This window comes from Cottoperca gobio, chromosome 7 (genome assembly GCF_900634415.1).
Source record: "Cottoperca gobio chromosome 7, fCotGob3.1, whole genome shotgun sequence".
Classification (NCBI taxonomy): domain Eukaryota; kingdom Metazoa; phylum Chordata; class Actinopteri; order Perciformes; family Bovichtidae; genus Cottoperca; species Cottoperca gobio.
The window spans coordinates 22,857,030-22,882,890 of NC_041361.1; the positions used below are offsets into that span (position 1 = coordinate 22,857,030).

The 25,861-nt window shown below is 42.9% G+C and overlaps 1 pseudogene; it reads right to left on the minus strand.

Moving 5' to 3' along the window:
• Positions 1-592: 592 nt before the first annotated feature.
• LOC115011046 (rho guanine nucleotide exchange factor 10-like protein) overlaps positions 593-25,861 on the minus strand; it is a 48,597-nt pseudogene continuing 23,328 nt past the window's right edge.

Sequence of the window (25,861 nt, forward strand, 5' to 3'; positions counted from 1 at the left end):
ACAGAACATTAGGAATGGTGGACGCCAGGCAAAACAAAAGCTACTTTGAGTGGGAAATACAGGAGTTTCAACTCATGTTAATATCCATCTAGCACAGAGGTCAGTTCTACAGTATTTTCAGGGCAAATAGGTCTGTCATCTGGCTAACAAGCTGTCAAACTTCAGGCCGAAGTCCCAGCTGAAAGAGGACTGGCAAATGAAATTCCTTTCATCTTCCAAACATTAAAAACTGTTGTAGAAAACTTTCATTGGAAACTGCTGTACATTATAGCAATTATAATATTCAGCAATTTACTTGTAATCTTATATATAATCAGTGCATTAAGCATGTAATCTTGTATCCATATTAGTGGCAAGGCAGCATATGCAACTAGGAGTATAGGAGCAGGTTTAAATACCCAGAGGATAAACCATGTCAAAAGTGATGGATGTACCTGGCAAATAAAAAATGCCTAAAGTACCGTGATCAGGGAAAAGCTTGAGGAGCCATGGGTGCATATTTCAAAAGCAACATGTGAGCACCCCATCACCAGAGAGGTACGGTCTCTGTCTCTAGTGAATTCATTTTTAAGCTGTTTTGAGACTTCAGTGACTAGTTGATTATGCTGAAGACAACAAGAGCGCAAGGATTATGAAGAATGTTGGGAGGAGCTGATTAACAGAAAACCATGCTATATGGTTAGCCAGGATGTGTACGTAGGACCAGAAGGAGCAGCTGTGACACTCCCCGCTGAAATAAGAGACTGGTTCCACATCTAGAAATCTACTCATCATGTCACACTGTTGGTGGCAGAAGGACACACATCCCATGAACTTGGTCCAATAGTAAAAGCAATGTTCCAAACGCAGGAATGGAAGCCCACCAAGAACAAATACATTCACACCTCGTCAGATGGACAGTACATCAGAATATCACCACAAGCATGTGATGAGGGACTAAAAGAGAAGGTTTTAGTAAACAAGAGCACACCCGCACAGTTATCAACAGAACATGAAGATCTGCTAAAACTAGTACCACAGGAAGTATGGTCGAAACATAAGACAGATGTAGGACAAGTTAGAAAACAATATCCACTAAAGCAAAATGCGGTTGAAGGCATCTGTCACAACAAGTCGATGGTGGACCCAAATGCAGCACACAGGAAACCAAGGATAATTGGTAATGACCTTTATTAGTAGTCAGGAGCAGGTTATAGCCGAGTACACTGATCCACAGCGGGATTATAATAATCCACAAGGACCAACCAATAGGTAGCAGGCAAGAGGTAAATCGGGGCCGGGTGGAGGGTCGGGAAACAGGCAAGGCAGGTTGAAGGAATCCTGTCTGGGTCGGGAAACAGGCAAAGCAGGCAGGTCAGGGGCAGGCAGGGTCGGCAACGAGAGATCTGTTTGGGGAAGAACGCTGGACAGATTTGCATGATACAGAGTACAATCTGGCACTGAGTGAGTGACTGGGAGAGGCTTAAATAAGGGCTTGATTAATTGGCAGCAGCCTGAGCCCAAGGTGAGGTGATGAGGTGGGAGTGGCTGGCTGGTGTGGTGAGAAAAAGTACCAGGCTGAGGTAAGAAGTACTGGAGCAGACTGTGACAGCATCAGACCCACCATTGAAGGCCTATTGAAAGTATTAAGACAAAGAGGCCCTGCAACACCCCCATTTTTCCAATTAAAAAGCCACACTAATGATTATCGATTGGTACATGACCTAAGGGCCATCAACTCCATTGTAGCGGCTGAAACACCCATCTTCCCAGACCCCTCTTACACTGCTCTCTAATATAACTGATGAATGATGGTATACAGTGATTGATTTATGTTTTTCAGTGTACCATTGCATCCAGCCTCACAGCATCAATTTGCTTTTACTTATCTGGGACAGCAGCACACGAGTACCATAGGGATGTGTCAAGAGCCCCTCCATATTTAACAGGGTGTTGGCTCTAGACTTACAAGACCTAGATGTTCCAAGTACTGTACTTCAGTATGTGGACGATTTGCTGATTTGTAGCCCGACAAAAGAGCAGTGTGAAAAATACTCTATTGCAGTATTGAAGGTGCTGGTAAAATGGGGGTCCAAAGTTAGTAAAGGCAGGCAGAAGTTGAGTATCTGGGAAGAAGTTTATGTGGAGACAAGAGACTAATCGCTTCCTCACAAATAGAAGGTATAACTAAAGCTCCCAAACTTCAAACGGAGGGACAAATGCTCTCTTTTCTGGGAATGGCAGGAAGCGGTCGTCTGTGGATCTGTCACTATGCTGTCAATACAGCACCTTTGTGAATTCTAATACGAACAGCAGGACAAATAATTCAGCCCAATTACAATAGACAGAGAAGGCAATGGAAGACTTGCAGAGCTCCAGCACGTAGGAACCTGGATTACTCCAAACCTTTCTATTTATATGTTGCAGAACAATCAGGATATGCTAGTGCTGTATTGATGCAAGATACACTAACAACAACAACTATTAGCTTACTATAACACCAAATTGGATTACATGCAACTCTGTATACATCTCACAAATTACACGCTTTTCTTACAAGTTCACGGTTCACTCTGACTCAAACTAGGAAGCCAGGTTATGAAGTTATACTTTCAGCACCAGAACTTAACATCCAACGGTAAATCCGGCAACTAGGATGGTGTTTCCGGTAGAAGGAACTTTGCATGATTCTGTTCAAACTTCTGTAACAACCTGTATGCTCAGCCTATCATAGCAGAGCTTACGTTATTCTTAAACAACTCCAGTTTTAGAGATGCTATAGGGAATCATGCAGGTTATGCCATGGTGAAATTAAATCAAAATAATACATTCACACATGTTCAGGCAACTAAGATTGCTAGACCATGTTCTGCACAGCGAGCAAAAATGAAAGCCTTAACAACGGCGTATAAATTAGAGCGAGGGAAGTGCCTATATATATACAGACTCAACATATGCATATGGTGTAAGTCATATACACAGTAACATTTGGAAACAGAGGTTTTCTTAGAGTAGATGGCACTCCAGTAACACACAGGGAGGCTGTTTCTGCATTGTTGGAAGCAATGCACCACCCAGTGGTGGTAGCTATCATTAAGGGCCCAGCACACAAAAAAAGAGGAACAGACTCTCTAACAGCTACAGGCAACAACTTGGTAGATGAGGCTGCTCAACATGGCTCTGTTGCTGTTTGGAGGAAAGCTTAATTGGATAGAGGTTTTTCCTTCAGTGCTAATGTGCATGGGATCACAAACTATCAGACTAACACATCCAACACCTCACAAGATGCTAACAGGGCGACCAATACCCGTGCCATAGCTTTGAGGCCTATGTGAGGGTCCTTTATTCGAACAATTGGAAAAAGAATTAGGAAGTTATGTACAGCATTTAACTCAAATCCATGAAGTGGGGTTTCTTTTAGGAAGTTTTTCCTTGTGCGATGCGAGGGTCTAAGGACAGAGGGTGTCTTATCCTGTACAGTCTGTAAAGCACACTGAGACAAATGTGTAATTTGTGATATTGGGCTATATAAATAAATTTGATTTGATTTGAAGTTATATTTTTAGTTATAGTTATATACCACACACCATACCACAGTATTATATTATACCGCGCTCTGTGTATCATGCTGGATGTTGTGATATGCTATACACTGAATGTCATACATATATAACTCTGTATTTAAAAGGAACATATAACATAAAGTGTACCGATGCCAGCCCCATAATTCCCATACTTTTGAGTTGAGCTTGCTCGACCCATTTTTAGCTAAAAAACAGCCAGTGATGTTTTTGAAAAAGGTGTGATCATGTAGTTACTGTTTTTTGAGTAAAGTATGAGCATTAGAGTAAAGATTTTATGCGAATGCAGGATCATGTTGCAAATGTACATGGTGTACTTATAGATGCATATGTCTGAACCTGTCATCAAACCTTATCCTCATGTTTGCTGTTGTCACAGGACGGGGGTTTCTTGTCTATTAGGATATGCGGATATTAAAATATGACTGACAAGTCACAAAGGGGGGAAATGTAGTAAGTTTTCTGAGGAAACTGCTCTACATAAAATTATAAAAAGAATACATGTATTCAGCGTGTAATCTTCTCTAATCTCTGTAATCCACTCTGTTCTCGAAGCGGACTCGGGTTTTGTTCTGTTCTTAAAGAGTAAAAGTCTATTGCATCGGACTATGTTTGTCTCCAGTGAAATCTTTTTTTAACCTGTTTTGAGACTTCAGCAATTAGTTGATTATGCTGAAGACTAAAAGTGTTGGTGAAGAGGTCCAGACTCTTTTTCTGGCCCATTTGACTTCATTATCTCCGACACAACTCTTTTCCAGTGCAAAAAAAAGAAGAAGACTGAAAATTCTGTACAAATGGCCTATTTAGTTAGATGTTCAGATCAATGTCATGTCTGTGCGTTAAGTACAGAGCAGGAGTAAGGACGTTGTTAGCCTAGCATAGCACAAAGACTGGAGGCAATGGGAAACAGCAAGCCTAATTCTGTCCCAAATTAAAAAATACAGCTCTAAAACTCACTAATTAACAAGTTGTATCTGCTATTTGAATCTGTACACAAGAAAAATGTAACAGGACGAAGAGTCTACATCCGTACTAGCGACTTTGTGAAGCTGAACTGAGCCATAGCGGTGCTTCAAGCTAAATGCTTTAGCATGCTAACATTTGCTAATTTGTACGAAACACAAAGTTTAGGGAATCACTCTGCAGAACGGTCGGAATCAAATCTATGACATCAACAGTTTTTGAAATATTTCAGTCTGGACCAAAGCAGTCGACTCTCCTACCAACAAACAGACAGACATTGCCATTCACAGAGCCACGGCACTAGTGTGGCTAAAAACAACAGTTTGCGGTCTTAAAAATAGATGTGTTAATATTTCTTGAGGAATAACAGTTTATACGATGAACAGCACTTCAGCACTCCAGTGTTTCTGCCTATAGCCTATTGGGTTTAGTTTTTCTCTTCGTACAGGGATAATGGTACCAAACCTGGCAACCTCACTGTGATGACAAGACTTCAGGAAGCTGCACACAGATATGGTTTGCAAAGAAATAGTTACAGCACAACATTTTTGTTTTAAAATGTTTGTTTAGATAGCCTACAGATTAGCAGACATATACAGCATGTTAATCAGTGAGCTTTAGACGTGTTGGTAGGTTTATTTTTTAACTGTGGACAGAGCCAGGCTAACTGTTTCCCCCTACTTCCGGTCTTTATGCTAAGCTAGGCTAACTACGTCCTGACTCCAACTCCATACATGATCTGAACGTCCCACTTTCAAAATGAGAAAAAATATGGGAATTTTATGGAGCAAAATCCAGGCCAAATGTGTTGATCATTTGAACAAAAAATTTAAACTGAAAGTTCATTCATAATCCAAAATCTAGACATAGTCTCCCAAGATCATAGACAGAGAAACTGTGAATTCAGCTTTGGGATTAAAATCCATGCACTTTGTGGTTTGAATAGCCACAGGCATTTAATAATTTTAAAGTACAGATTACCTTGAGCAATATGGGTCAGATTCAGACAATGGGCTTTTTACCCCAGAGGGGAGAAATCTCTGAACCGCATTAGGTAACTAACATGACCAGGCTGCATAAACATCTTTGACACAAAAAGTGTTGTTTTTTGCTTTATATTTGTACTAATTATTGCAATTAATTGTGGGGTTCTTTTGGGGAGTTTTTCATGTCAACTGCGAGGGTCTAAGGACAGAGGGTGTCGTAAATTGTCCAGTCTGTAAAGCCCCCTGAGGAAAATTTGTAATTTGTGATATTAAGCTATATAAATAAAATTAGATTTGGTTTCATACTATATTGTCATCAACAGAGTGAAGAGTTGGTCCGTTGTTCCACGACCAGGACGGAATCCGCATTGTTCCTCTTCAATCAGAGGTTCGACTACCAGCCGAACCCTCCTTTCCAGTACCTTGGAGTAGACTTTACCAGGGAGGCTGAGAAGTGTGATACCCCTGTAGTTGGCACACTCTCTGGTCCCCCTTTTTAAATAGGGGAACACCACCCCGGTCTGCCAACCCCTAGGCACGGTCCCAGACTTCCACGCAATGTTAACGAGGCGAGTCAACCAAGAAAGCCCCTCAACACCCAAAGCCTTCAGCATTTCTGGACGGATCTCATCAACCCCTGCGGCTTTGCCACAGTGGAGTTGTTTGACTACCTCAGTGACTTCCATCAGGGAAATTGACGATGATCCCCCATCAGCTTCCAACTTTGCCTCAACCATAGAGGGCGTATTAGTCGGATTCAGGAGTTCCTCAAAGTGCTCCTTCCACCGGGCGATAACCTTCTCTGTCGAAGTCAGCAGGGTCCCACCCTTGCTGTACACAGCTTGGATGGTTCCCCGCTTCCGGATGGTTTTCCAGAAGCACCTTGGTGCCGACCGAAAGTCCTTCTCCGAACTTCTCCCACACCCGCTGCTTTGCCTCTGACACGGCAGAGGCTGCCGCCCTTCTAGTCCTTCAGTACCCTGCAACCGGAGTCCTCCCGGATAACATAACCCGGAAGGACTCCCTCTTCAGTTGGACGGCTTCCCTGACCACCGGGGTCCACCACGGTGTTCGAGGGTTACCGCCCCTTGAGGCACCTAAGACCTTGAGATCACAGCTCATCACCGCAGCTTCAGCAATAGAGGTTTTGAACATCGCCCACTCAGGTTCAATGCCCCCAACCTCCACAGGGATGTCTGAAAAGATGTCTGAAAAAGGAGGTGTGAGTTAAAGATCCTCAGGACAGGGGCTTCCTCCAGACGTTCCCAGTTCACCCGCACTACCCGTTTGGGTTTACCAGTTCTGTCCAGAGTCTTCCCCCACCCCTTGATCCAACTCACCACCAGATGGTGATCAGTCGACAGCTCCGCCCCTCTCTTCACCCGAGAGTCCAAAACATGCGGCCTCAGATCAGATGATACGATTACAAAATCGACCATTGACCTTTGGCCTAGGGTGCTCTGGTACCACGTGCACTTATGAGTATCCTTATGTTCGAACATGGTGTTTGTTATGGCCATTCCATGACTAGCACAGAAGGCCAACAACAAACGACCGTTCGGGTTTAGATCAGGGAGGCCCTTCCTCCCAATCACGCCTCTCCAGGTGTCTCCATCATTTTCCACGTGTGCGTTGAAGTCTCCCAGCAAGACTACGGAGTCCCCTACTGGAGCCCCCTGCAGGGCTCCATTCAGGGTCTCCAAGAAGGCTGAATACTCAGAACTGCGGTTTGGGGCATAGGCACAAACAACAGTCAGAGTTTTCCCCCCCATAACCCGAAGGCGTAGGGAGGCGACCCTATCGTCCACCGGGGTAAACTCCAACGTAGCGGCGCTCAGCCGGGGGCTAGTGAGTATCCCCACCCCGGCCCGACGCCTCACACCTTGGGCAACTCCAGAGAAGAATAGAGTCCAACCCCTATCCAGGAGTACGGTTCCAGAGCCAAGACTGTGCATAGAGGTAAGCCCCACCAGATCCAACTGGTAGCGATCCACCTCCCGCACTAGTTCCGGCTCCTTCCCCCACAGAGAGGTGACGTTCCACGTCCCCAGAGCCAGCCTCTGCTGCCCGGGGCTGGTCCGTCGAGGTCCCTGACCATCACTGCCACCCGTGTGACAACGCACCCGACCCCAGCGGTTTTTCCCATGAGTGGTGGGCCCACAGGAAGGATGGATGGATGGGAGGCACCACGTAGCTTCTTCGGGCTGTGCCCGACCGGGCTCCGTGGCAAACCTGGGCACCAGGCGCTCGTTGTCGGGCCCTCCCTCTGGGCCGGGCTCCAGACGGGGGCCCCAGGCTTCCTCTGGGCAGGGTCTCTCCTTTCCTTTCCCTTTCTTTCATGAAGTCGTTTTTGAACCATTCTTAGTCTAGCCCCTCGCCTGAGACCAATTTGCCTTGGGAGACCCTACCAGGAGCACTAGGCTCCAGACAACACAGCTCTCAGGTTCATAGGGACACACAAACCTCTCCACCACGATAAGGTGATGGTTCCCAGATTTGATTCAACACAGCTTTATTTAGGAATGTAATGTATGTATTAACAAAAAGTTAAATTATTAATGTCAGAATCAGCTTTATTTGACATGTACACATACAAGGTTTTCCGTGTGATTGTTACACAGTATATTACATACAGTATTAGGTAATAATGCAGGAGCACCTCAGATAATTTTGTACTTCAGTAATGCAAATTTACAAGCAAATATGCAAACAATCACATTACCTAAAAAGTTGTCACACTTTGGATCTGAAGCTAGTGTGGCCCCTGGAGTTGTGAGCACCCTTTTGTGTGGTTATATGAAGATCTACTTGCAGAGATTTCCTTGCTTGGAATACAATCCATCCAGTGACAGTGTGCATCATGACTGTGTTTTATCATGCCTCACTTATTATTTGTAAATATACCAATTTGAAGAACTTCTACTTCATTGCCACAAAAAAGTGATGTACAGCAATTTATTTATAACCTTTATTTTACCAGGATAGGTCTCATTGAGATTAAAAATCTCTTTTTCAAGAGCGTCCTGGCCAAGATAGGCAGCAGCATAGTTACAGACAAAAACAAAACAGTCACAATCACAACACAATCACAACATCAATTAAAACATTAACAGACACAGCGGTCTGCTTCAATGTCTTTAAGAGTTGAGCAATACAATTTGATATTTACTGTGATGGATTGTTTAACTCAAGCAAGTTTCAAGTCTGTGACTTTTCAGACCCAGAGGTTGCGTCTTGGTAATGAGGTTCTCTCAATCAAGCATGATTAGATGCATCACACCACTGGTGACAATGAGCTCAGCTTTCAGCTATAAACCACAAGTGAAGCGTACCTTGTCACCTTTCAAACTAAACTACCTGAAATGACTTCATAAAGCTTTCTACAGCCTTTAAAGATACATATGCAAATCCTCTTCACCTCATCAAACAGAAGAAGCATAAGTCTGCTGAAGAGGTCATGTCCACTTACCAGCTATTAGACTGAGCGTGTGAGCAGAGAGGAGAAGGCAGCAGAGCGCGAGGGGACCAGTCATCCTGCTGGGTGCTGCTGCTCACAATGAAGGATGCTCCATCTGTCATCAGAGCGGAGGACGATGTTTCATCTCCCATCCTTCACACTGAGGCTGTCTCACTCTGTCGCCTGGGTTTATAGTCAGAGGATTACAGCCTCTCTCTCTCTCTCTCTCTCTCTCTCTCTCTCTCTCTCTCTCTCTCTCTCTCTCTCTCTCTCTCTCTCTCTCTCTCTCACACACAATATTTTAACACTCCTTTACTTTCTCTGTCTCTGTTTTTTCTCCTTTGTTTCTCTTTTTCTCATTATGTGTGCGTCAGAACTAGCTCAGCACATCTCCCATTTGGGTTTATGTAACTTGTTCATTAAAGTCCACAATACAAAACTGTTGAAACACACAACTGATGATGTGTCTATACCAGGAGTTAAAATAAAAATAAATGGTCCTGAGTGTGCTTTTAATTAAAAGCTGTGTGTCCAAAATGCAAAATGTTAAGTTCTGAGGAGAATGAATATGCTCAGAAAGTTCCAGTAATTCTTCTACCAGAGTCAACAAGTCTCTCTGGGAAGGTTGAGTATCTGACCAACAAGCTCCACCGAGAGGAGACCTGGAGACAGCAGCAAGTCAATGTGTTCTGGGTCTTCTCCCAGCTGGACGTGCCTGGTGGCATCCTTACCAGAAACACCTCAACCGGCTCCTTTCAACACAAAGGAGCAGCGGCTCTATTACGAGTCTCTCCTGGATGGCTGAGCTTCTCACCCTATCTCTAAGGGATACGCCAGCCACCCGCCTGAGAAAACCCATTTCGGCCACTTGTACCCGCGATCTCGTTCTTTCGGTCATGACCCAGCCTTCATGACCATAGGTGAGGGTAGGAACGAAGATCGACCGGTAGATCGAGAGCTTTGCCTTCTGGCTCAGCTCTCTTTTCGTCACAACGGTGCGGTGAAACGAATGCAATACCACCCCCGCTTCTCCGGCCAATCTCTGACTCCTTCACTTGGGGTAAGGGCTCATTTCCTACCCATGATCATGTTGGTTTCCCACCAACATGATCTGATTATATTGGATGATGCAGGGTTCTTTCTTATTCTCTGGTACAGGGTCATACTCACCCCTCCTGTTGAGACTCTGACCTCCTCCCACAGTCCCCTTCTAACACTTCGGGTCTGTTGATCTCTTCACTGATGTTGAGATAGGAGCCCCTAGGAGTACCTCCTCCCTGTGTAGTCAGACTACACCACGAAGAGGTCCAGTTTCTGCTCCATGGAGGGTCAGTGTCGCCAGCAGGAGTGGGTGATATATTTACCCGTTTACAGTGTCTCAGGTGTCTTCAGGATGCTCTTTCTTTGACTCGGACTGCTGTGGGTGTTGTCAATAGGACTTGAAAACCGTCCATCCCATCTTGGAGAATGCCAGTGTTTCCTTTTATTTTACTTATTTTTTGTTTACTTTTAGGAATACCCAATCTCCTGGTTTCACTGGACTCTCCTCTCTGAGTTTTCTGCATGTGACACAACAAACACATTTTGTAATATATTTTCTTCTTACAGTTATGACACTTCTTCTTCTATGTCTAATTCTAAATGCGATTGTTTGTCCATAAGTTCTCTCTGGAATATAATACAACTCAAATGGCGATAAGCCTCTTGCACAATGTGCATTTTTAATATTACTGGTGCTAAGCACTTCATCCAGTTTATGCTGTTTTATACTATTATAAATCTGCTATTTCATACTATTATTAATGCTCTTTCACATTTATTTACATCAACACTGTGATTACTGTGTTGTAAATGCTCTTATTCTGTCTAATTTATACGTTTTTGCAGTGAAGCTCTTTGGGCTGCAATTCTTAAATAAAGCTTATTCTTATTCTTATTCTTATTCCTAAAATTACCTATTTTACAGTTAATTTATCTGTAAACACTTTAGCTGCTGTCATAGCGTCTACTGTATGTGTTGAAACTACTTCAACCCAATTTATATATGTCTATTATCGTTAAACAATATTCTTTCCTTAATATTTATTTAGTTTTATAAAATCCATGCACATGTGCTGAAATGGATATTCTTGAGTCGGCATTCGGCCTCCTAGAGGACGAAAGTTACCCTTTGTATATATTGTACATGCTAAACAAAAGATTTTTTCATGTAGTTTGTAAAGCCAACTGCTATGAATATACTTTATATCAATGTAACCCTCCCTCCTGTTGAGACATGATCTATATCATGGCTCAAAAATACATACACATTGATATAAAACTTCTTGATAGTACTAACTTCTTCTCTGGTCAAGTACTCTTCCAAATGTCGTCTTTGTCCTGTATGCAATTTTTCTTAGTACAAATAGCTTTTCTTGCTTTGTAGCTGCATTTTGCATATATTTATCTCTCTGTCTATATGTCTGTTCTCTCATTTACATATTGTTGCTTAACTTCACTCCCTGCTTGTGCTGCCTTCTTGGCTTCCTCATCTGCTTTCCTGTTGCCTATTGAAACTGGATCAGTTCCTGTAGTATGTGCCGTGCATTTACATACAAAAATAGAAAATGCATAGTTACTGTCTGTATAAACTTTGTCAACAAAAATTTCTATCTCTGATTCCTCTTAGGGAATGTCGGTCAAGTCTGGTCTTGGTACAGTCTTCTTGTCTGTCTCTGTCACAGTCATGTGGTTCTCCGTCTTAAACTGTTGGTCTAACTTTGTGTCCTTGCTGACATAAAAATGTTAACAAAGCATGCATATCTTCCTTACAATCTTGTTCTGTTTTTGAACAAATCAAAATGTCATCTACATACAATAATATCTGACTATTTCTTGGAGGGTCAAATCTGTCTGTAAAAATATAGTAGGTGCTCTCACAATATCCTTATGGGATTCTTGTGTAAGTGCACACTTCCTTTCCTCATACTGGAAAGCAAACTAAAACTGACTTTTCTTTTCCACTGGAATGGAAAATAATGCATTTGCTAAGAAAATAATGTGTTTGCTAAGTCAGTTAATTTCACTAAAAATGTCTTTTTAAAAACGTGAATGTGTCTGGGACTGTGGATGCTCTTGGTACTACAGCCTTATTTACTGCCTGTAAATCTTGTACCATTCTCCATCCTATAGATGGCGCTGTTTTCCCTAATGGAAATAATATTGCAAGGCAAGTCAGGACATTAAATTATTACTCCTGACTCAAATACAGCCTATTGGTCTAATTTCCTCAGACACTTTTTATTTAATCGGATACCGTCTCTAATATGGTCCGATGCTAATGTTTTCTTACAATTAACTCTTACTTTAACTCATTCTTCTCTTAATGCTTCACTTTCTTTCTTTTTCTCAATACCAACAACCAATTTCTCACAATCATTCACATCCAAACATCCTTCAAAATCATACATTTTCCAATGTATCTTTTCCTCTCATATACTTCAAATGTCCCACATTTTCTGATTTGTCGTCACAAATCTTCTTACTGCCTTGGCTTCCCATGTCTATGAATTCAATTTAGTCCTTTGGGACTCCTTGTTATTATCTCAGCTTAGATAAAACAGTGTATAATTCTATGAGTACTCCGTAAACCCTGCAGTTTGTAAATATCACTATTCCAAATGCTAAAACCCTGCAGTTTGTAAATCTTTATTCCAAACGCTATAACCCTGCATTTTGTAAATCTTTATTCCAAATGATATAACCCTGCAGTTTGTAAATCTTTATTCCAAATACTATAATCCTGCAGTTTGTAAATCTCTGATATTCCAAACGCTTCGACTATTTGTCAATACTTCTGATATTCTAAACGCTGAACCTGCAGTTTGTCAATATCGCTAGTATTACAAATCCAAATTATATAAGACAAAACCAACTCGACTATTTGTAATATCTCTGATATTCCAAACGTCCCACATATATGAATCAACTATTCATAATTATCTCTGATAAAGCAACAGTTCTAATCTACCACTTGCAACTATCATCGGTAATACGAACGTCAACATAACATAATATATATATATGCAACATATATATGCACACATAAAAACAAACAAAACAAACAATTAACGGTTAACCTACTTCACCTGTTATTTGAGTTGATCACTGATTCGTCTTTCGGATCTCGTCACTCCGTCCACTCTTCAGGGATAACCTGGCCTCTCAATTGTCCAAATCGATCTGAAGTAACAGACCGAGGCAGAAGGCTTTTGATCAGGAAGTCTCGGACTTCCCCCGTACGGTTTCAGGCTCCCGTGTTGAAGAGCAGACAGAGGTGTTGAAATCCGGCTCGAAGGACCAATATGTTAGGAAAATATTCTTAATAACGCCACGAAGTCAGGATTCAAATCAAATAAAAGTCTTGATCAATATTCTTATAAGAAGAAGCCAAGTTTTATTTCATACAAAGGATGATCAATAAAACTCACACAAATACAGGTTTGTAAGTAATAAAGGCACATGTTCAAAGAACAATTGTTTAAGGCAAAGTCTTAGCCTCGGTGACAGCTAAGCGGCTCCGTATGTGGTAGTAAAAAGGGGATAGAAGGTAAATACAAACATGGCAGAGTGGGTGCAAGTATTCAGAACGAGTATGACGGTGAAAACAAGTGCCATATGCATTAGAGGTCAATACCACAATTCAAAATAAATGTGCTGCTCCCAGAAGCAACTGTCTCAGCCCTTATATATATACATATTCACAGGATCAGGTGTCAGACTTGTTAATTCAATAGTCTCCGCTATCAGACGTGCTAATTTACCAGGCTGAGAGCCTGTTCTTTAGAAAGTGCAGTTCACCTCCTGTCCCCTGCTGGGCTTAACACTTCTTTGTTAACCCTGTCTTGTCTTCTGCCCTGTCTCCTGTCTCCTGCTGTGCTTTACACTCGGTATTACAATCAGTATTATAATCAGTATTATAATCAGTATTACCTGTATTTTCCTATCACAAATACATAACAAATTATTATACGTATGTCAAACCTACTGATAGCGTATCACTTACTTATACAAAACGTATCACAACGTCTGGCCAACGGAGCTGGAAAAGTGCCATTTGGTTCAGGTTATGCTGATGCTGGAGAACGGCTAGAATGTACTCTTGTCGCAGCCTCTCAGCATCCTCCATGCTCTCTGATGCTGGGTTGATGTATTCATCAAGACGTGCTGTGAAGAAGTGAGGATGAGCTACTCACAGGGACCCTATATACTATATTCAAACCCAATAAGCTCCCAAAACGGTATCCGAACGCTAGCTGTACTGTAGAAACACGTTTAATAAGTTACTCCGTCGTCAGGGATAAGCTTAACATAGGTTACGTATAGGTTATCCACTCGTTATCAATAAATTGGCTGTAGGGCTCACCGTCAGCCGACGTAGCTTATATCTAACATACCTCTACCGTAGTCACGTACTGTATTCACGTAGGTATTTACGTAGTATATTTACGTGGGTAAGTATTCACGTACTGTATTTACGCACTATATTTACGTAGGTAAGTATTCACGTAGGTATTTATGTACTATATTTACGTAGGTAAGTATTCACGTACTGTATTTACGTAGGTAAGTAATCACGTACGTATTCCCTATTCACGTATGTCTAACGTAACGTAACTTATGTGTAACGTCTGCATAATTTATGAATCACACGTTGGGTACGTCCGGTAATTTTTAACATGCTCAAAACATCAGCGTTCAACAACGCACCCCAGCGTAACACCGCATGCTCTTAACGAATACTACTTATGCCTTCCCTTATATCAACGTATTGCCGATATTTTGTATACGCCATATTTTTGTATACGTTATGCATTCGTTGGGTATTCGTCTGATACATTTTGTATAAGTAAGTGATACTCTATCAATAGGTTAGACATGCGTATCTGTATATGTTCACTTTTCCGATCCGATCCAATGAAAAGTTGGACGTATTTGGAAATGTTCATATACGCCAGCATACGTTTCTGCCATACGGATATGTGTGACAGAGCCTTAACATCCTTGAGAAAGCAGTTGCAAAACAGTTGTGTGATTTTTTACATAATAATAGTTTATTTGAGGTTTTTCAATCTGGATTTAGAGTTCATCATAGCACATAGACGGCACTGGTGAAAGTTACCAATGACCTTCTATTGGCATCAGACAAAGGACTTGTCTCTGTTCTTGTCTTGTTAGACCTTAGTGCTGCTTTCGACACTGTTGATCATAACATTCTACTACAGAGACTGGAACATTGTATTGGCATAAAAGGAACCGCACTAAGCTGATTTAGGTCCTATTTATCTGAGCGATCTCAATTTGTACGTGTTAACGATAAATTCTCCATGACAGCCAAAGTCAGTCTTGGAGATCCGCAGGGTTCTGTACTTGGACCGATTCTATTCACCTTATATATGCTTCCTTTGGGCAATATTATAAGGAACCACTCTATAAACTTTCATTGTTATGCAGATGATACCAAATGGTATCTATCAATTAAACCATACAAAACCAATCGATTGGCTAAACTTCAAGCATGCCTTAAGGACATAAAAACTTGGATGTCTAGCAACTTTTTGATGTTAAACACAGACAAAACTGAAGTTATTATACTTGGCTCTAAACGCCTCCAAAATGCATTTTCTAATGAAATAGAAGATCTGGATGGCATTAATTTGGCCTCCAGCACCACCGTAAGGAATCTTGGCGTTATTTTTGATCAGGATCTGTCTTTTAACTCCCATATAAAACAAATCTCAAGGACTGTCTTCTTTCATCTACGTAACATTGAACATTAAAAATAAGACACATCCTGTCTCAAAATGATGCAGAAAAACTAGTCCATGCATTTGGATTACTGCAACTCATTGTTATCAGGTTGTCCAAAAAGTCGCTTAAGACTCTTCAGTTACTCCAAAATGCAGCGGCACGTGTATTGACAAGAACTAGGAAACGGGATCATATTACTTCTGTATTAGCTGCTCTGCACTGGCTCCCGGTAAAATACAGAATATAATTCAAAATCCTTCTCCTGATTTACAAAGCAATTAATGGTCAGGCTCCAGCATATCTTAAAGATCTCATAGTACCTTATAAATCAACTAGAGCAGGGGTGTTCAAACTTTTTTCACTGAGGGCCACATACAGAAAAATATACGAAGGGCTGGGCCACTCATACCTTTGAGGTATATTGCCTAAAAAAAGAAAATCAAGCTTGTAAGTTAGTAACGTAAGTCAAATAAGTTATTGGGCTCCTAACCCTAACCCATCAACTAACGTTAGTTAGAAAATTTTATCAACTTTAATTGATTGAATTTATTGAAAAATTTAGCTTATTAACATGAATACTTTGTAATATATGTTTTAACTCTCCTATAATGGGAACAGCATTGCACTCAGTGGGAGCAGTGATGCGCTTTGGACTGAAGGATGGCTGGCAGGTCAGGTAAGTTTGGTGTTTGAGAAATGAAGGACATCACAGAGATGGCTGTCGGTCATTTTGGTTCTCAATCTGCTTTTGTTCAGAGTTAAGATATATATATGTAACATATATACACATAATTGAGTGGGGAAGTGCGCAACATAGAAATTGCGTAGTTGTGTCTCAAAGAGACGGAGCTTCACACAGAATGCTTTCATATGCGTAAGCTCTTGTTCAGTGTTGAGATGACCAGTAAGATCATCTGAAAATGCCAGGTCTGCCAAACATGAAGCTCAGCTCATGAAGACGTCGGTCCTTCTCTTTCAAAAATAGATCGATTTCTGATCTCAGGGAATAAAACCGCTGCAGCACGGAGCCGCGACTCAGCCAGCGCACATCAGAATGGTGGAGTAGGTCCCCGTATTCAGCATTGACATCAGACAGGAAAGCTTGAAATTCTCTGTGGTAAAGTCCTCGTGCTCAAATTATGTTGTGGCCTTTAGACTCCTAAAACCAAGCAGCTCTTCCGTAACGCAAAAGTTATTGTCAACTCCTCGCAAAAAAAATGCGGTGTCTCTCGTATCTGTGCTCTCATCACATGCAATCGAGTAAAAATCTAAAGCACAAGCTTTATCTGACACTTGATGTTTTAAGTTAGCTGACAAGGCAAAACTGTGTTTCTGTGTTAGAACTAAGAAGTACAATACATTTAAGCACAAGTTTCTATCTGGGCCATATTCCATTATACTTTTATAATTTGCTGCGGGCCAATTAAAAATGGACCACGTGCCGTAGTTTGGCCAACCCTGTACTAGAACATTGAGCTCCCAGACTGCAAGGTTACTTGTAGTTCCTAGAGTCTCTAAGAGCACAATGGGAGCCAGAGCCTTCAGCTATCAAGTGGAGCCAGCTTCCAGTTTGTTTTCAGGAGGCAGACACCCTCTCCACATTTAAGAGCAGGCTAAAGACTTTCCTTTTTGATAAAGCTTATAGTTAGGGCTGTCTCTGGCTTGCCTTGGATCAACCCCTACTTATACTGCTATAGGCTTAGACTGCCAGGGGACACCTCCCTGCTCTCCTCCTTCTCTTCCTCTCTCCTCCCCTCCCTCTCCCCTCTTCTCCCTGTCTATCTGTATGCATTTATGTAAATGCATGTTACTAACTCATCATCCGGGGTATCATCCCCCTTTTTGACATTATCCTAGATTCATCCATACTTTCTCTTTTTTGATCACAACAGAATTTCTGTCAAATGTTGTATTTGTACTATGTTGTTTATCCTGTACACACAACATCTATTGCATGTCTGTCCATCCTGGAAGAGGGATCTCTCCTCAGTTGCTCTCCCTGAGGTTTCTTCCATATTTCCCCCTTTAATTGTGGGGTTTCTTTTAGGAAGTTTTTCCTTGTGCGATGCGAGGGTCCAACGACAGAGGGTGTCGTATCCTGTACAGTCTGTAAAGCACACTGAGACAAATGTGTAATTTGTGATATTGGTCTATATAAATAAATTTGATTTGATTCGATCACAAAATCGATCATTGACCTTTGGCCTAGGGTGCTGTGATACCACGTACAATTATGTTCAAACATATTGTTTGTTATGGCCATTCCGTGACTAGCACAGAAGCCTAACAACAAACGACCGTTCAGGTATAGATCAGGTGTCTCCATCGTTTCTCACATGCGCGTTGAAGTGCAAGTAGTCAATGTCAAGCTGTCTGAATACATCCCATCCTCCTTGTAACATCACATGCACACAGTGCAATTTAGAAGACAGTTTGTACTTCACAGGAAGCAGAAGCCTCTGGGACAGATTTTCTAAGAACACACCTTTGCTGTTGTTAGCCAAGCTTGGCATAAAGACTGGAACATGTTGCATCTCATTTGTTTAATCTGTAAACAAAGAGAAATATAAAAACACCACGTTGTGGTTTTCAGGGGAGTCACATGCTGGAACTATGTGTCATGTCTCGTCGAATTTGTTGAGTTGTTTGCTGGTCAATGCATTCACACTTCCAAGTGATATTTCATAAATTCCACAATCACAGGGATTTAAAGCCAATGTTGCAAATGTGGCAACAAATAGAAAGTGAATTAAGTGCATTTCCGTCAGCTGGGTTGAGGCAAATAAACTGAGCACAAGGTTCCAATTTCAGGAAAATGACATGGGAACAAAGGAAACAGGTTCTTTCAGCTCAGATGAGGCTCTCGTGATGTACAGCGGAGGGTCTCCCCTCCAGGTGCAGCAATGTGTTTGACAGCTCTTGGGAAAGAAACATCTAGCTTTTATAATGAGAAAGTTATTTGACGATGAATTGACTCCTTTGCAATGCAGTTCCATCCATCCATCCATCGTCTACCGCTTTTCCGGGATTGGGTCGCGGGGGCAGCAGCTCCAGTAAGGAACCCCAATCTTCCCTTCTCCGGGCCACATCCTCCAGCTCCGACTGGGGGATCCTGAGGCGTTCCCAGGCCAGTGAGGAGATATAATCTCTCCACTGAGTCCTGGGTCTTCCCCGGGGTCTCCTCCCAGCTGGACGTGCCTGGAACACCTCCCTAGGGAGGCGCCCAGGTGGCATCCTTACTAGATGCCCGAACCACCTCAACTGGCTCCTTTCAACGTAAAGGAGCAGAGGCTCTACTCCGAGTCTCTCACGGATGGCTGAGCTTCTCACCCTATCTCTAAGGGAGACGCCAGCCACCCGTCTGAGAAAACCCATTTTGGCCGCTTGTACTCGTGATCTTGTTCTTTCGGTCATGACCCAGCCTTCATGACCATAGGTGAGGGTAGGAACGAAGATCGACCGGTATATTGAGAGCTTTGCCTTCTGGCTCAGCTCTCTTTTTGTCACAATGGTGAGGTAAAGTGACTGTAATACCACCCCCGCTGCTCCGATTCTCCGGCCAATCTCTCGCTCCATTGTCCCCTCACTCGCGAACAAGACCCCGAGGTACTTGAACTCCTTCACTTGGGGTAATGGCTCATTCCCTACCCGGAGTAGGCAATCCACCAGTTTCCTGCTGAGAGCCATGGCCTCAGATTTGGAGGTGCTGATCCTCATCCCAACCGCTGCACACTCGGCTGCAAACCGATCCAGTGACTGTTGAAGGTCACAGACCGATGATGCCATAAGGACCACATCATCTGCAAAGAGCAGCGATGAGATCCTCAGGTCACCGAACTGCAACCCCTCTCCTCCACGACTACGCCTCGATATCCTATCCATGAAAATCACGAACAGGATTGGTGATAAAGCGCAGCCCTGGCGGAGGCCAACATTCACGGGAAACGAGTCCGACCTACTGCCAAGTATCCGGACACAACTCTCGCTTTGGGCGTACAGGGATTGGATGGCCCTCAAAAGTGACCCCCTCACCCCATACTCCCGCAGCACCTCCCACAGTATCACCCGGGGGACCCGGTCATACGCCTTCTCCAGATCCACAAAACACATGTAGACCGGATGGGCGTACTCCCAGGCCCCCTCCAGGATCCTTGCAAGAGTAAAGAGTTGGTCTGTTGTTCCACGACGAGGACGGAATCCGCATTGGTCCTCTTCAATCAGAGGTTCGACTACCGGCGAACCCTCCTTTCCAGTACCTTGGAGTAGACTTTGCCACTGTGGAGTTGTTTGACTACCTCAGTGACTTCCATCAGGGAAATTGACGATGATCCCCCATCAGTTTCCAGCTCTGCCTCAACCATAGAGGGCGTGTTAGTCGGATTCAGGAGTTCCTCAAAGTGCTCCTTCCAGCGACTGATAACCTTCTCAGTTGAAGTCAGCAGGGTCCCACCCTTGCTGTACACAGCTTGGATGGTTCCTCGCTTTCCCCTCCTGAGGTGCCGGATGGTTTTCCAGAAGCACCTTGGTGCCGACCGAAAGTCCTTCTCCATAGCTTCTCCGAACTTCTCCCACACCCGCTGCTTTGCCTCTGACACGGCAGAAGCTGCCGCCCTTCTAGTCCTTCGATACCCAGCAACTGTTTCCGGAGTCCTCCCGGATAACATAACCCGGAAGGACTCCTTCTTCAGTCGGACGGCTTCCGAAGGCCGAATACTCAGAACTGCGGTTTGGGGCATAGGCACAAACAACAGTCAGAGTTTTCCCCCCCATAACCCGAAGGCGTAGAGAGGCGACCCTCTCATCCACCGGGATAAACTCCAACGTAGCGGCGCTCAGCCGGGGGCTAGTGAGTATCCCCACCCCGGCCCGACGCCTCACACCTTGGGCAACTCCGGAGAAGAATAGAGTCCAACCCCTATCCAGGAGTACGGTTCCAGAGCCAAGACTGTGCGTGGAGGTAAGCCCCACCAGATCCAACTGGTAGCGATTCACCTCCCGCACTAGTTATTTGTCAAATAACTGTCTGTACTGTACTAACTGTACTAAAATTGTTTAAGATTTGTGAACGTGAGGTTGTTGTACTATGCTTTGAGAGGACATGACGCTCCGCTACCTGTTCTATCCTTGATAAGAGAAGAGTCTCCTTACAGTCTCGTCTCTCAGGCAAATATTTAAATATACACGTGAAAGTGTGTCTCACTGTGTCAGGTTGGGCGAGATACATACAGAGCAGAGATGTTGAGAGACACAGGGAGAGCTAATGAGTAAAATGTGGGGAGGTTATTATTGCATATTAAGTGAATATTAGCAAACATGCAAATACATGTATTGAATAAACTTCTTTTTTGCATGATCATTTATCACTATATATATATAATGTATGTGCTTGCACATTTTTTTTTAATCAATTATCACTCAGTCTAGAGGTGTGTTTTCTTCTTCATATTCATCCACTCAACAGCATTTAAATTGAGGTTAGTTAAGGGCATATTCATATTTCAGCTGTTTCACAAAGCACCACAGTAGAGAGGTCACATCTCAACAAAGGGCAAACACACACATTCTTTCACATTCCATTTGGCAGGCTGAGCTGGAGGCGCATTTTGTTTAGTTAATCTAATTTCATTCATCTTCAGTGGTAAATTAGGACAGCAGAGCCAGCAGCACATGGTGATGCATGTTAACGGGATTACAAACCAACATAATATTATTTTAGTATTCAATATTTCTGCACTGCTGTGGCATTTGAGAACATGTGGAACAGTGGTATGTTATCCAAAAGTAGCACAGCTCAAACTGTCTACATGAGCCAATCATAGTTTATCTATAAGGCCCCATAGCTAATTAAAAGTCATAGATGGGGCCAAAGTAATATTTCCCAAAGTGACAGTCTTTTCCGTATGGATGCTCATGTGGAACACCTTTAATCCGAGACTAACACTCTTTAATATGGAAACTCATTTACACGACAAATGCTCCATGTGTACTAGAGTGTCCACCTGTGTGTACCTGAGGCTGGATCCCTGGATGACAGTGACTTGGTTGGCACAGCTGGCCCACACAGCGTCTTCCAGTGTCAACAGAGTGCAGACCGGCTCACAGCCAGCCTGCACGAGACCACGTCCCACAGTCTCTCTGAGAGGAACAATTTTTTTGCACGCATTCACAGCTGTAGTGTGAATGTGGACCATCATACAAAGCAGCATGACGTCAGTAGGCACTCACCGCCACTCTTTCTGTGGTACACAGCTACTTTGCCATTGGCCAGTCCAGCGAAGAGGAAAGACAGCGAGTGTTTGAGGCAGAGGACTGGATAGCTGTCAGGGTTCACTGAATAGCTGTGTCCACGCTGCTGTACACAGAGATGCTGGGAAAACATGAGACACATTACACTGAAAAGTTAAATTCTACACATACAACAAAAGACAAGCCTAAAGGAATAGTTTACTGTACTCCTTCTCTTTCGTCCTGAGGGTGAGACAGTGCTATGGATATCAGCCTCATGTTTGAGGACAGAGCTCCAGTCAGGACGTGGGTAGCCTAGTTTAGCATAAAGACTGGAAGCAGGGGAAACAGCTAGCCTGGCTCTCTGGGATTGGGTTTGTGTAATCTGTTCACAGCGGGTGACTGGAGCAGATGAGAATATGTGTGCTCTGACTCAGTCTGACCTGCCATCCTGCAGGCCAACACAGATGATGTTTCCTAACTTGGCTGCAGTCTGGGCCTTCACAGCCTGCCTGTCCTCTGTGCTGGGACACGGCTCCTTCACATACTCTAGACAGAGGACTGGAGCTCTCAGCGGGACGCTTTTAACCGGGCGAGGAGAGGCACGGTTCAGGGAGAAGATCTAAGAACAGAAGAGTTTACCAAACCAGTACACGATAATCATGAACAAAACAGAAACAAATACACATTTAAAAAAAGAAAGAAAAAGTTTGACTTTTCATTAAACTTCATGAATTCAATGTGATGACTTAATCAACAGTTGCCTTGCTTGATGACTTGATTTATTACTTAATACTAATAAATAAATAAAGTAATTGGTTGATTTGTTGGTTTATTAATTGGTTAATTGATTGATCGATTAATTTATTAATTACTTGATTGATGACTTGATTGAGTGATGACTTGATTGATTGGCAACTTGATTGATTGGTGACTTGATTGATTAATTACTTAATTGATTGATGACTTGAGTACTTGATTGACTAATTGATATGGACGGGCACTAGCACTAGCAGAGTGTAGCTAACCGTACTCACCCAGCGGTAACCCTGTGGTAAGGACGTACTGGCAATGCAGAACCCAAGCAGGGTGGACTGAGACGGACTGTGAAGAGCTGCCTCCAGCTACGCAGACAGAAGGACACATCATTCATTTGCTGTTTATATTCACATGTATATATACACACATGTACAGTAAGAGGCATTACATCTTCCATTCCATCATCTTCATTGTTGTGATCCCATAATGAAAAATGACTGCAGTGTCTCAAAGAACATGCAACAGTGATACTGATATATTCCTACTGCTATCTATGACGAGCTAAGATATTTATATATTATAGTATATATTTCTATTAATACATATTATAGCCAATACAAATCACCTATAATAAATATTCTACTTAATAAATAAACAATAGTAATACAAATTATAGTACAAATATAAGTAAAAGCTTAAGCTGAAGATGGAGTAAATAAATGTTGGAAATGATAAGTAAACAAATCTCAATGTATTCACCTCTAAATGTACACATATAACGTTAAGGCCTTTATTTGTGCCTTGATATATTATGAATATGTATTTATTCAATTGCATTGATTTATTGAATAATATATATTTTTATGTGTTTGTTTATTGATGAATTTCATTCCAACAAAACATATGAGTACAACCCACAGCATCACACGGCCAAAACGCAGACAATGCTGATCCAGAAAAAAACATTTTAAAAATGGATTTATTCATTTGTGATGGTCTCAATTTCATCATATCCTAATGATTTTTCAGTTTTTTTTCCTACAATTTATTTATATATTGAATGCTGCAACCTCCTCAGTCTGATGTAAATATCACTTCTTCACCGTGTTTGGCTAAGAGACATGAGCAGAATATATGACTGCTCAGTGACCTACATAAATCCCACCACCTCACTGTTGCAGAGTTCCCCATCTCTGACCATAAAGTTGTGTCCTTCAAGGTCAACGTCCCCCTATCCACCATAAAAAAGCGACGGACCATCTCCTTCATCTCCTTGGGGATACTCACTAGCCCCCGGCTGAGCGCCGCTACGTTGGAGTTTACCCCGGTGGACGAGAGGGTCGCCTCCCTATGCCTTCGGGTTATGGGGGGGAACTCTGACTGTTGTTTGTGCCTATGCCCCAAACCGCAGTTTGGAGTATTCGGCCTTCTTGGAGACCCTGAATGGAGCCCTGCAGGGGGCTCCAGTGGGGGACTCCGTAGTCTTGCTGGGAGACTTCAACGCACACGTGGGAAATGATGGAGACACCTGGAGAGGCGTGATTGGGAGGAAGGGCCTCCCTGATCTAAACCCGAACGGTTGTTTGTTGTTGGACTTCTGTGCTAGTCATGGAATGGCCATAACAAACACCATGTTCGAACATAAGGATGCTCATAAGTGTACGTGGTACCAGAGCACCCTAGGCAAAGGTCAGGTCGTACTCTGATCTGAGGTGTGAAGAGAGGGGCGGAGCTGTCGACTGATCACCATCTGGTGGTGAGTTGGATCAAGGGGTGGGGGAAGATTCTGGATAGACCTGGTAAACCCAAACGGGTAGTGTGGGTGAACTGGGAACGTCTGGAGGAAGCCCCTGTCCTGGGGATCTTCAACTCACACCTCCGGCGGAGCTTTTCAGACATCCCTGTGGAGGTTGGGGGCATTGAACCTGAGTGGGTGATGTTCAAAAACTCTATTGCTGTAGCTGCAATGATGAGCTGTGGTCTCAAGGTCTTAGGTGCCTCAAGGAGCGGTAACCCTCGAACACCGTGGTGGACCCCGGTGGTCAGGGAAGCCGTCCGACTGAAGAAGGAGTCCTTCCGGGTTATGTTATCCGGGAGGACTCCGGAAACAGTTGCTGGGTATCGAAGGACTAGAAGGGCGGCAGCTTCTGCCGTGTCAGAGGCAAAGCAGCGGGTGTGGGAGAAGTTCGGAGAAGCTATGGAGAAGGACTTTCGGTCGGCACCAAGGTGCTTCTGGAAAACCATCCGGCACCTCAGGAGGGGGAAGCGAGGAACCATCCAAGCTGTGTACAGCAAGGGTGGAACCCTGCTGACTTTGACTGAGAAGGTTATCGGCCGGTGGAAGGAGCACTTTGAGGAACTCCTGAATCCGACTAACACGTCCTCTATGGTAGAGGCAGAGCTGGAAGCTGATGGGGGATCATCGTCAATTTCTCTGATGGAAGTCACTGAGGTAGTCCAACAACTCCACAGTGGCAAAGACGCAGGCGACACAGGTTGGCGTTCTGGATTTCCCCCTCCTTCAGACGGACGACCCTCTGTAGAGCCAGACACCAGTCCTGAGACACTGTGCTGTTGAGATTCTGACAGCGACACGTGAAGGAAAAGAAGGGCAGACCAGTTACAATGTCTTTTACTTTACTAAGAAGAAATGAGCAGTGTAGCAGCCAGCTCTAACTATGCTCCTCAGATAAAGGAGGATTTTGGTTTTTCCTCCGCAGTTTTAGTTGTACTGTCAAAGTTATTAGGTGACATCACTAAAGGAGACTGTGAGGTCAAGAAAGTCGAGCAGTCAGAGGATCGGACAGGGTGGAAAGAAACATTACTCAAATTGTCCGCTTTAATACTAATATTACTAATAATAACAATAATAATAATAATAATAATAATAATAATAATGATAATACTACTACTACTACTAATAATAATAATAATACTAACACATCATAATAATAATAATAATAATAATAATAATAATAATAATAATAACAATGCTACTACTACTACTACTACTACTACTACTACTACTAATAATAATAATAATAATAGTAATACTACTAATACTAATAATAATAATAATAATAATAATAATAATAATAATAATAATAATAATAATAATAATA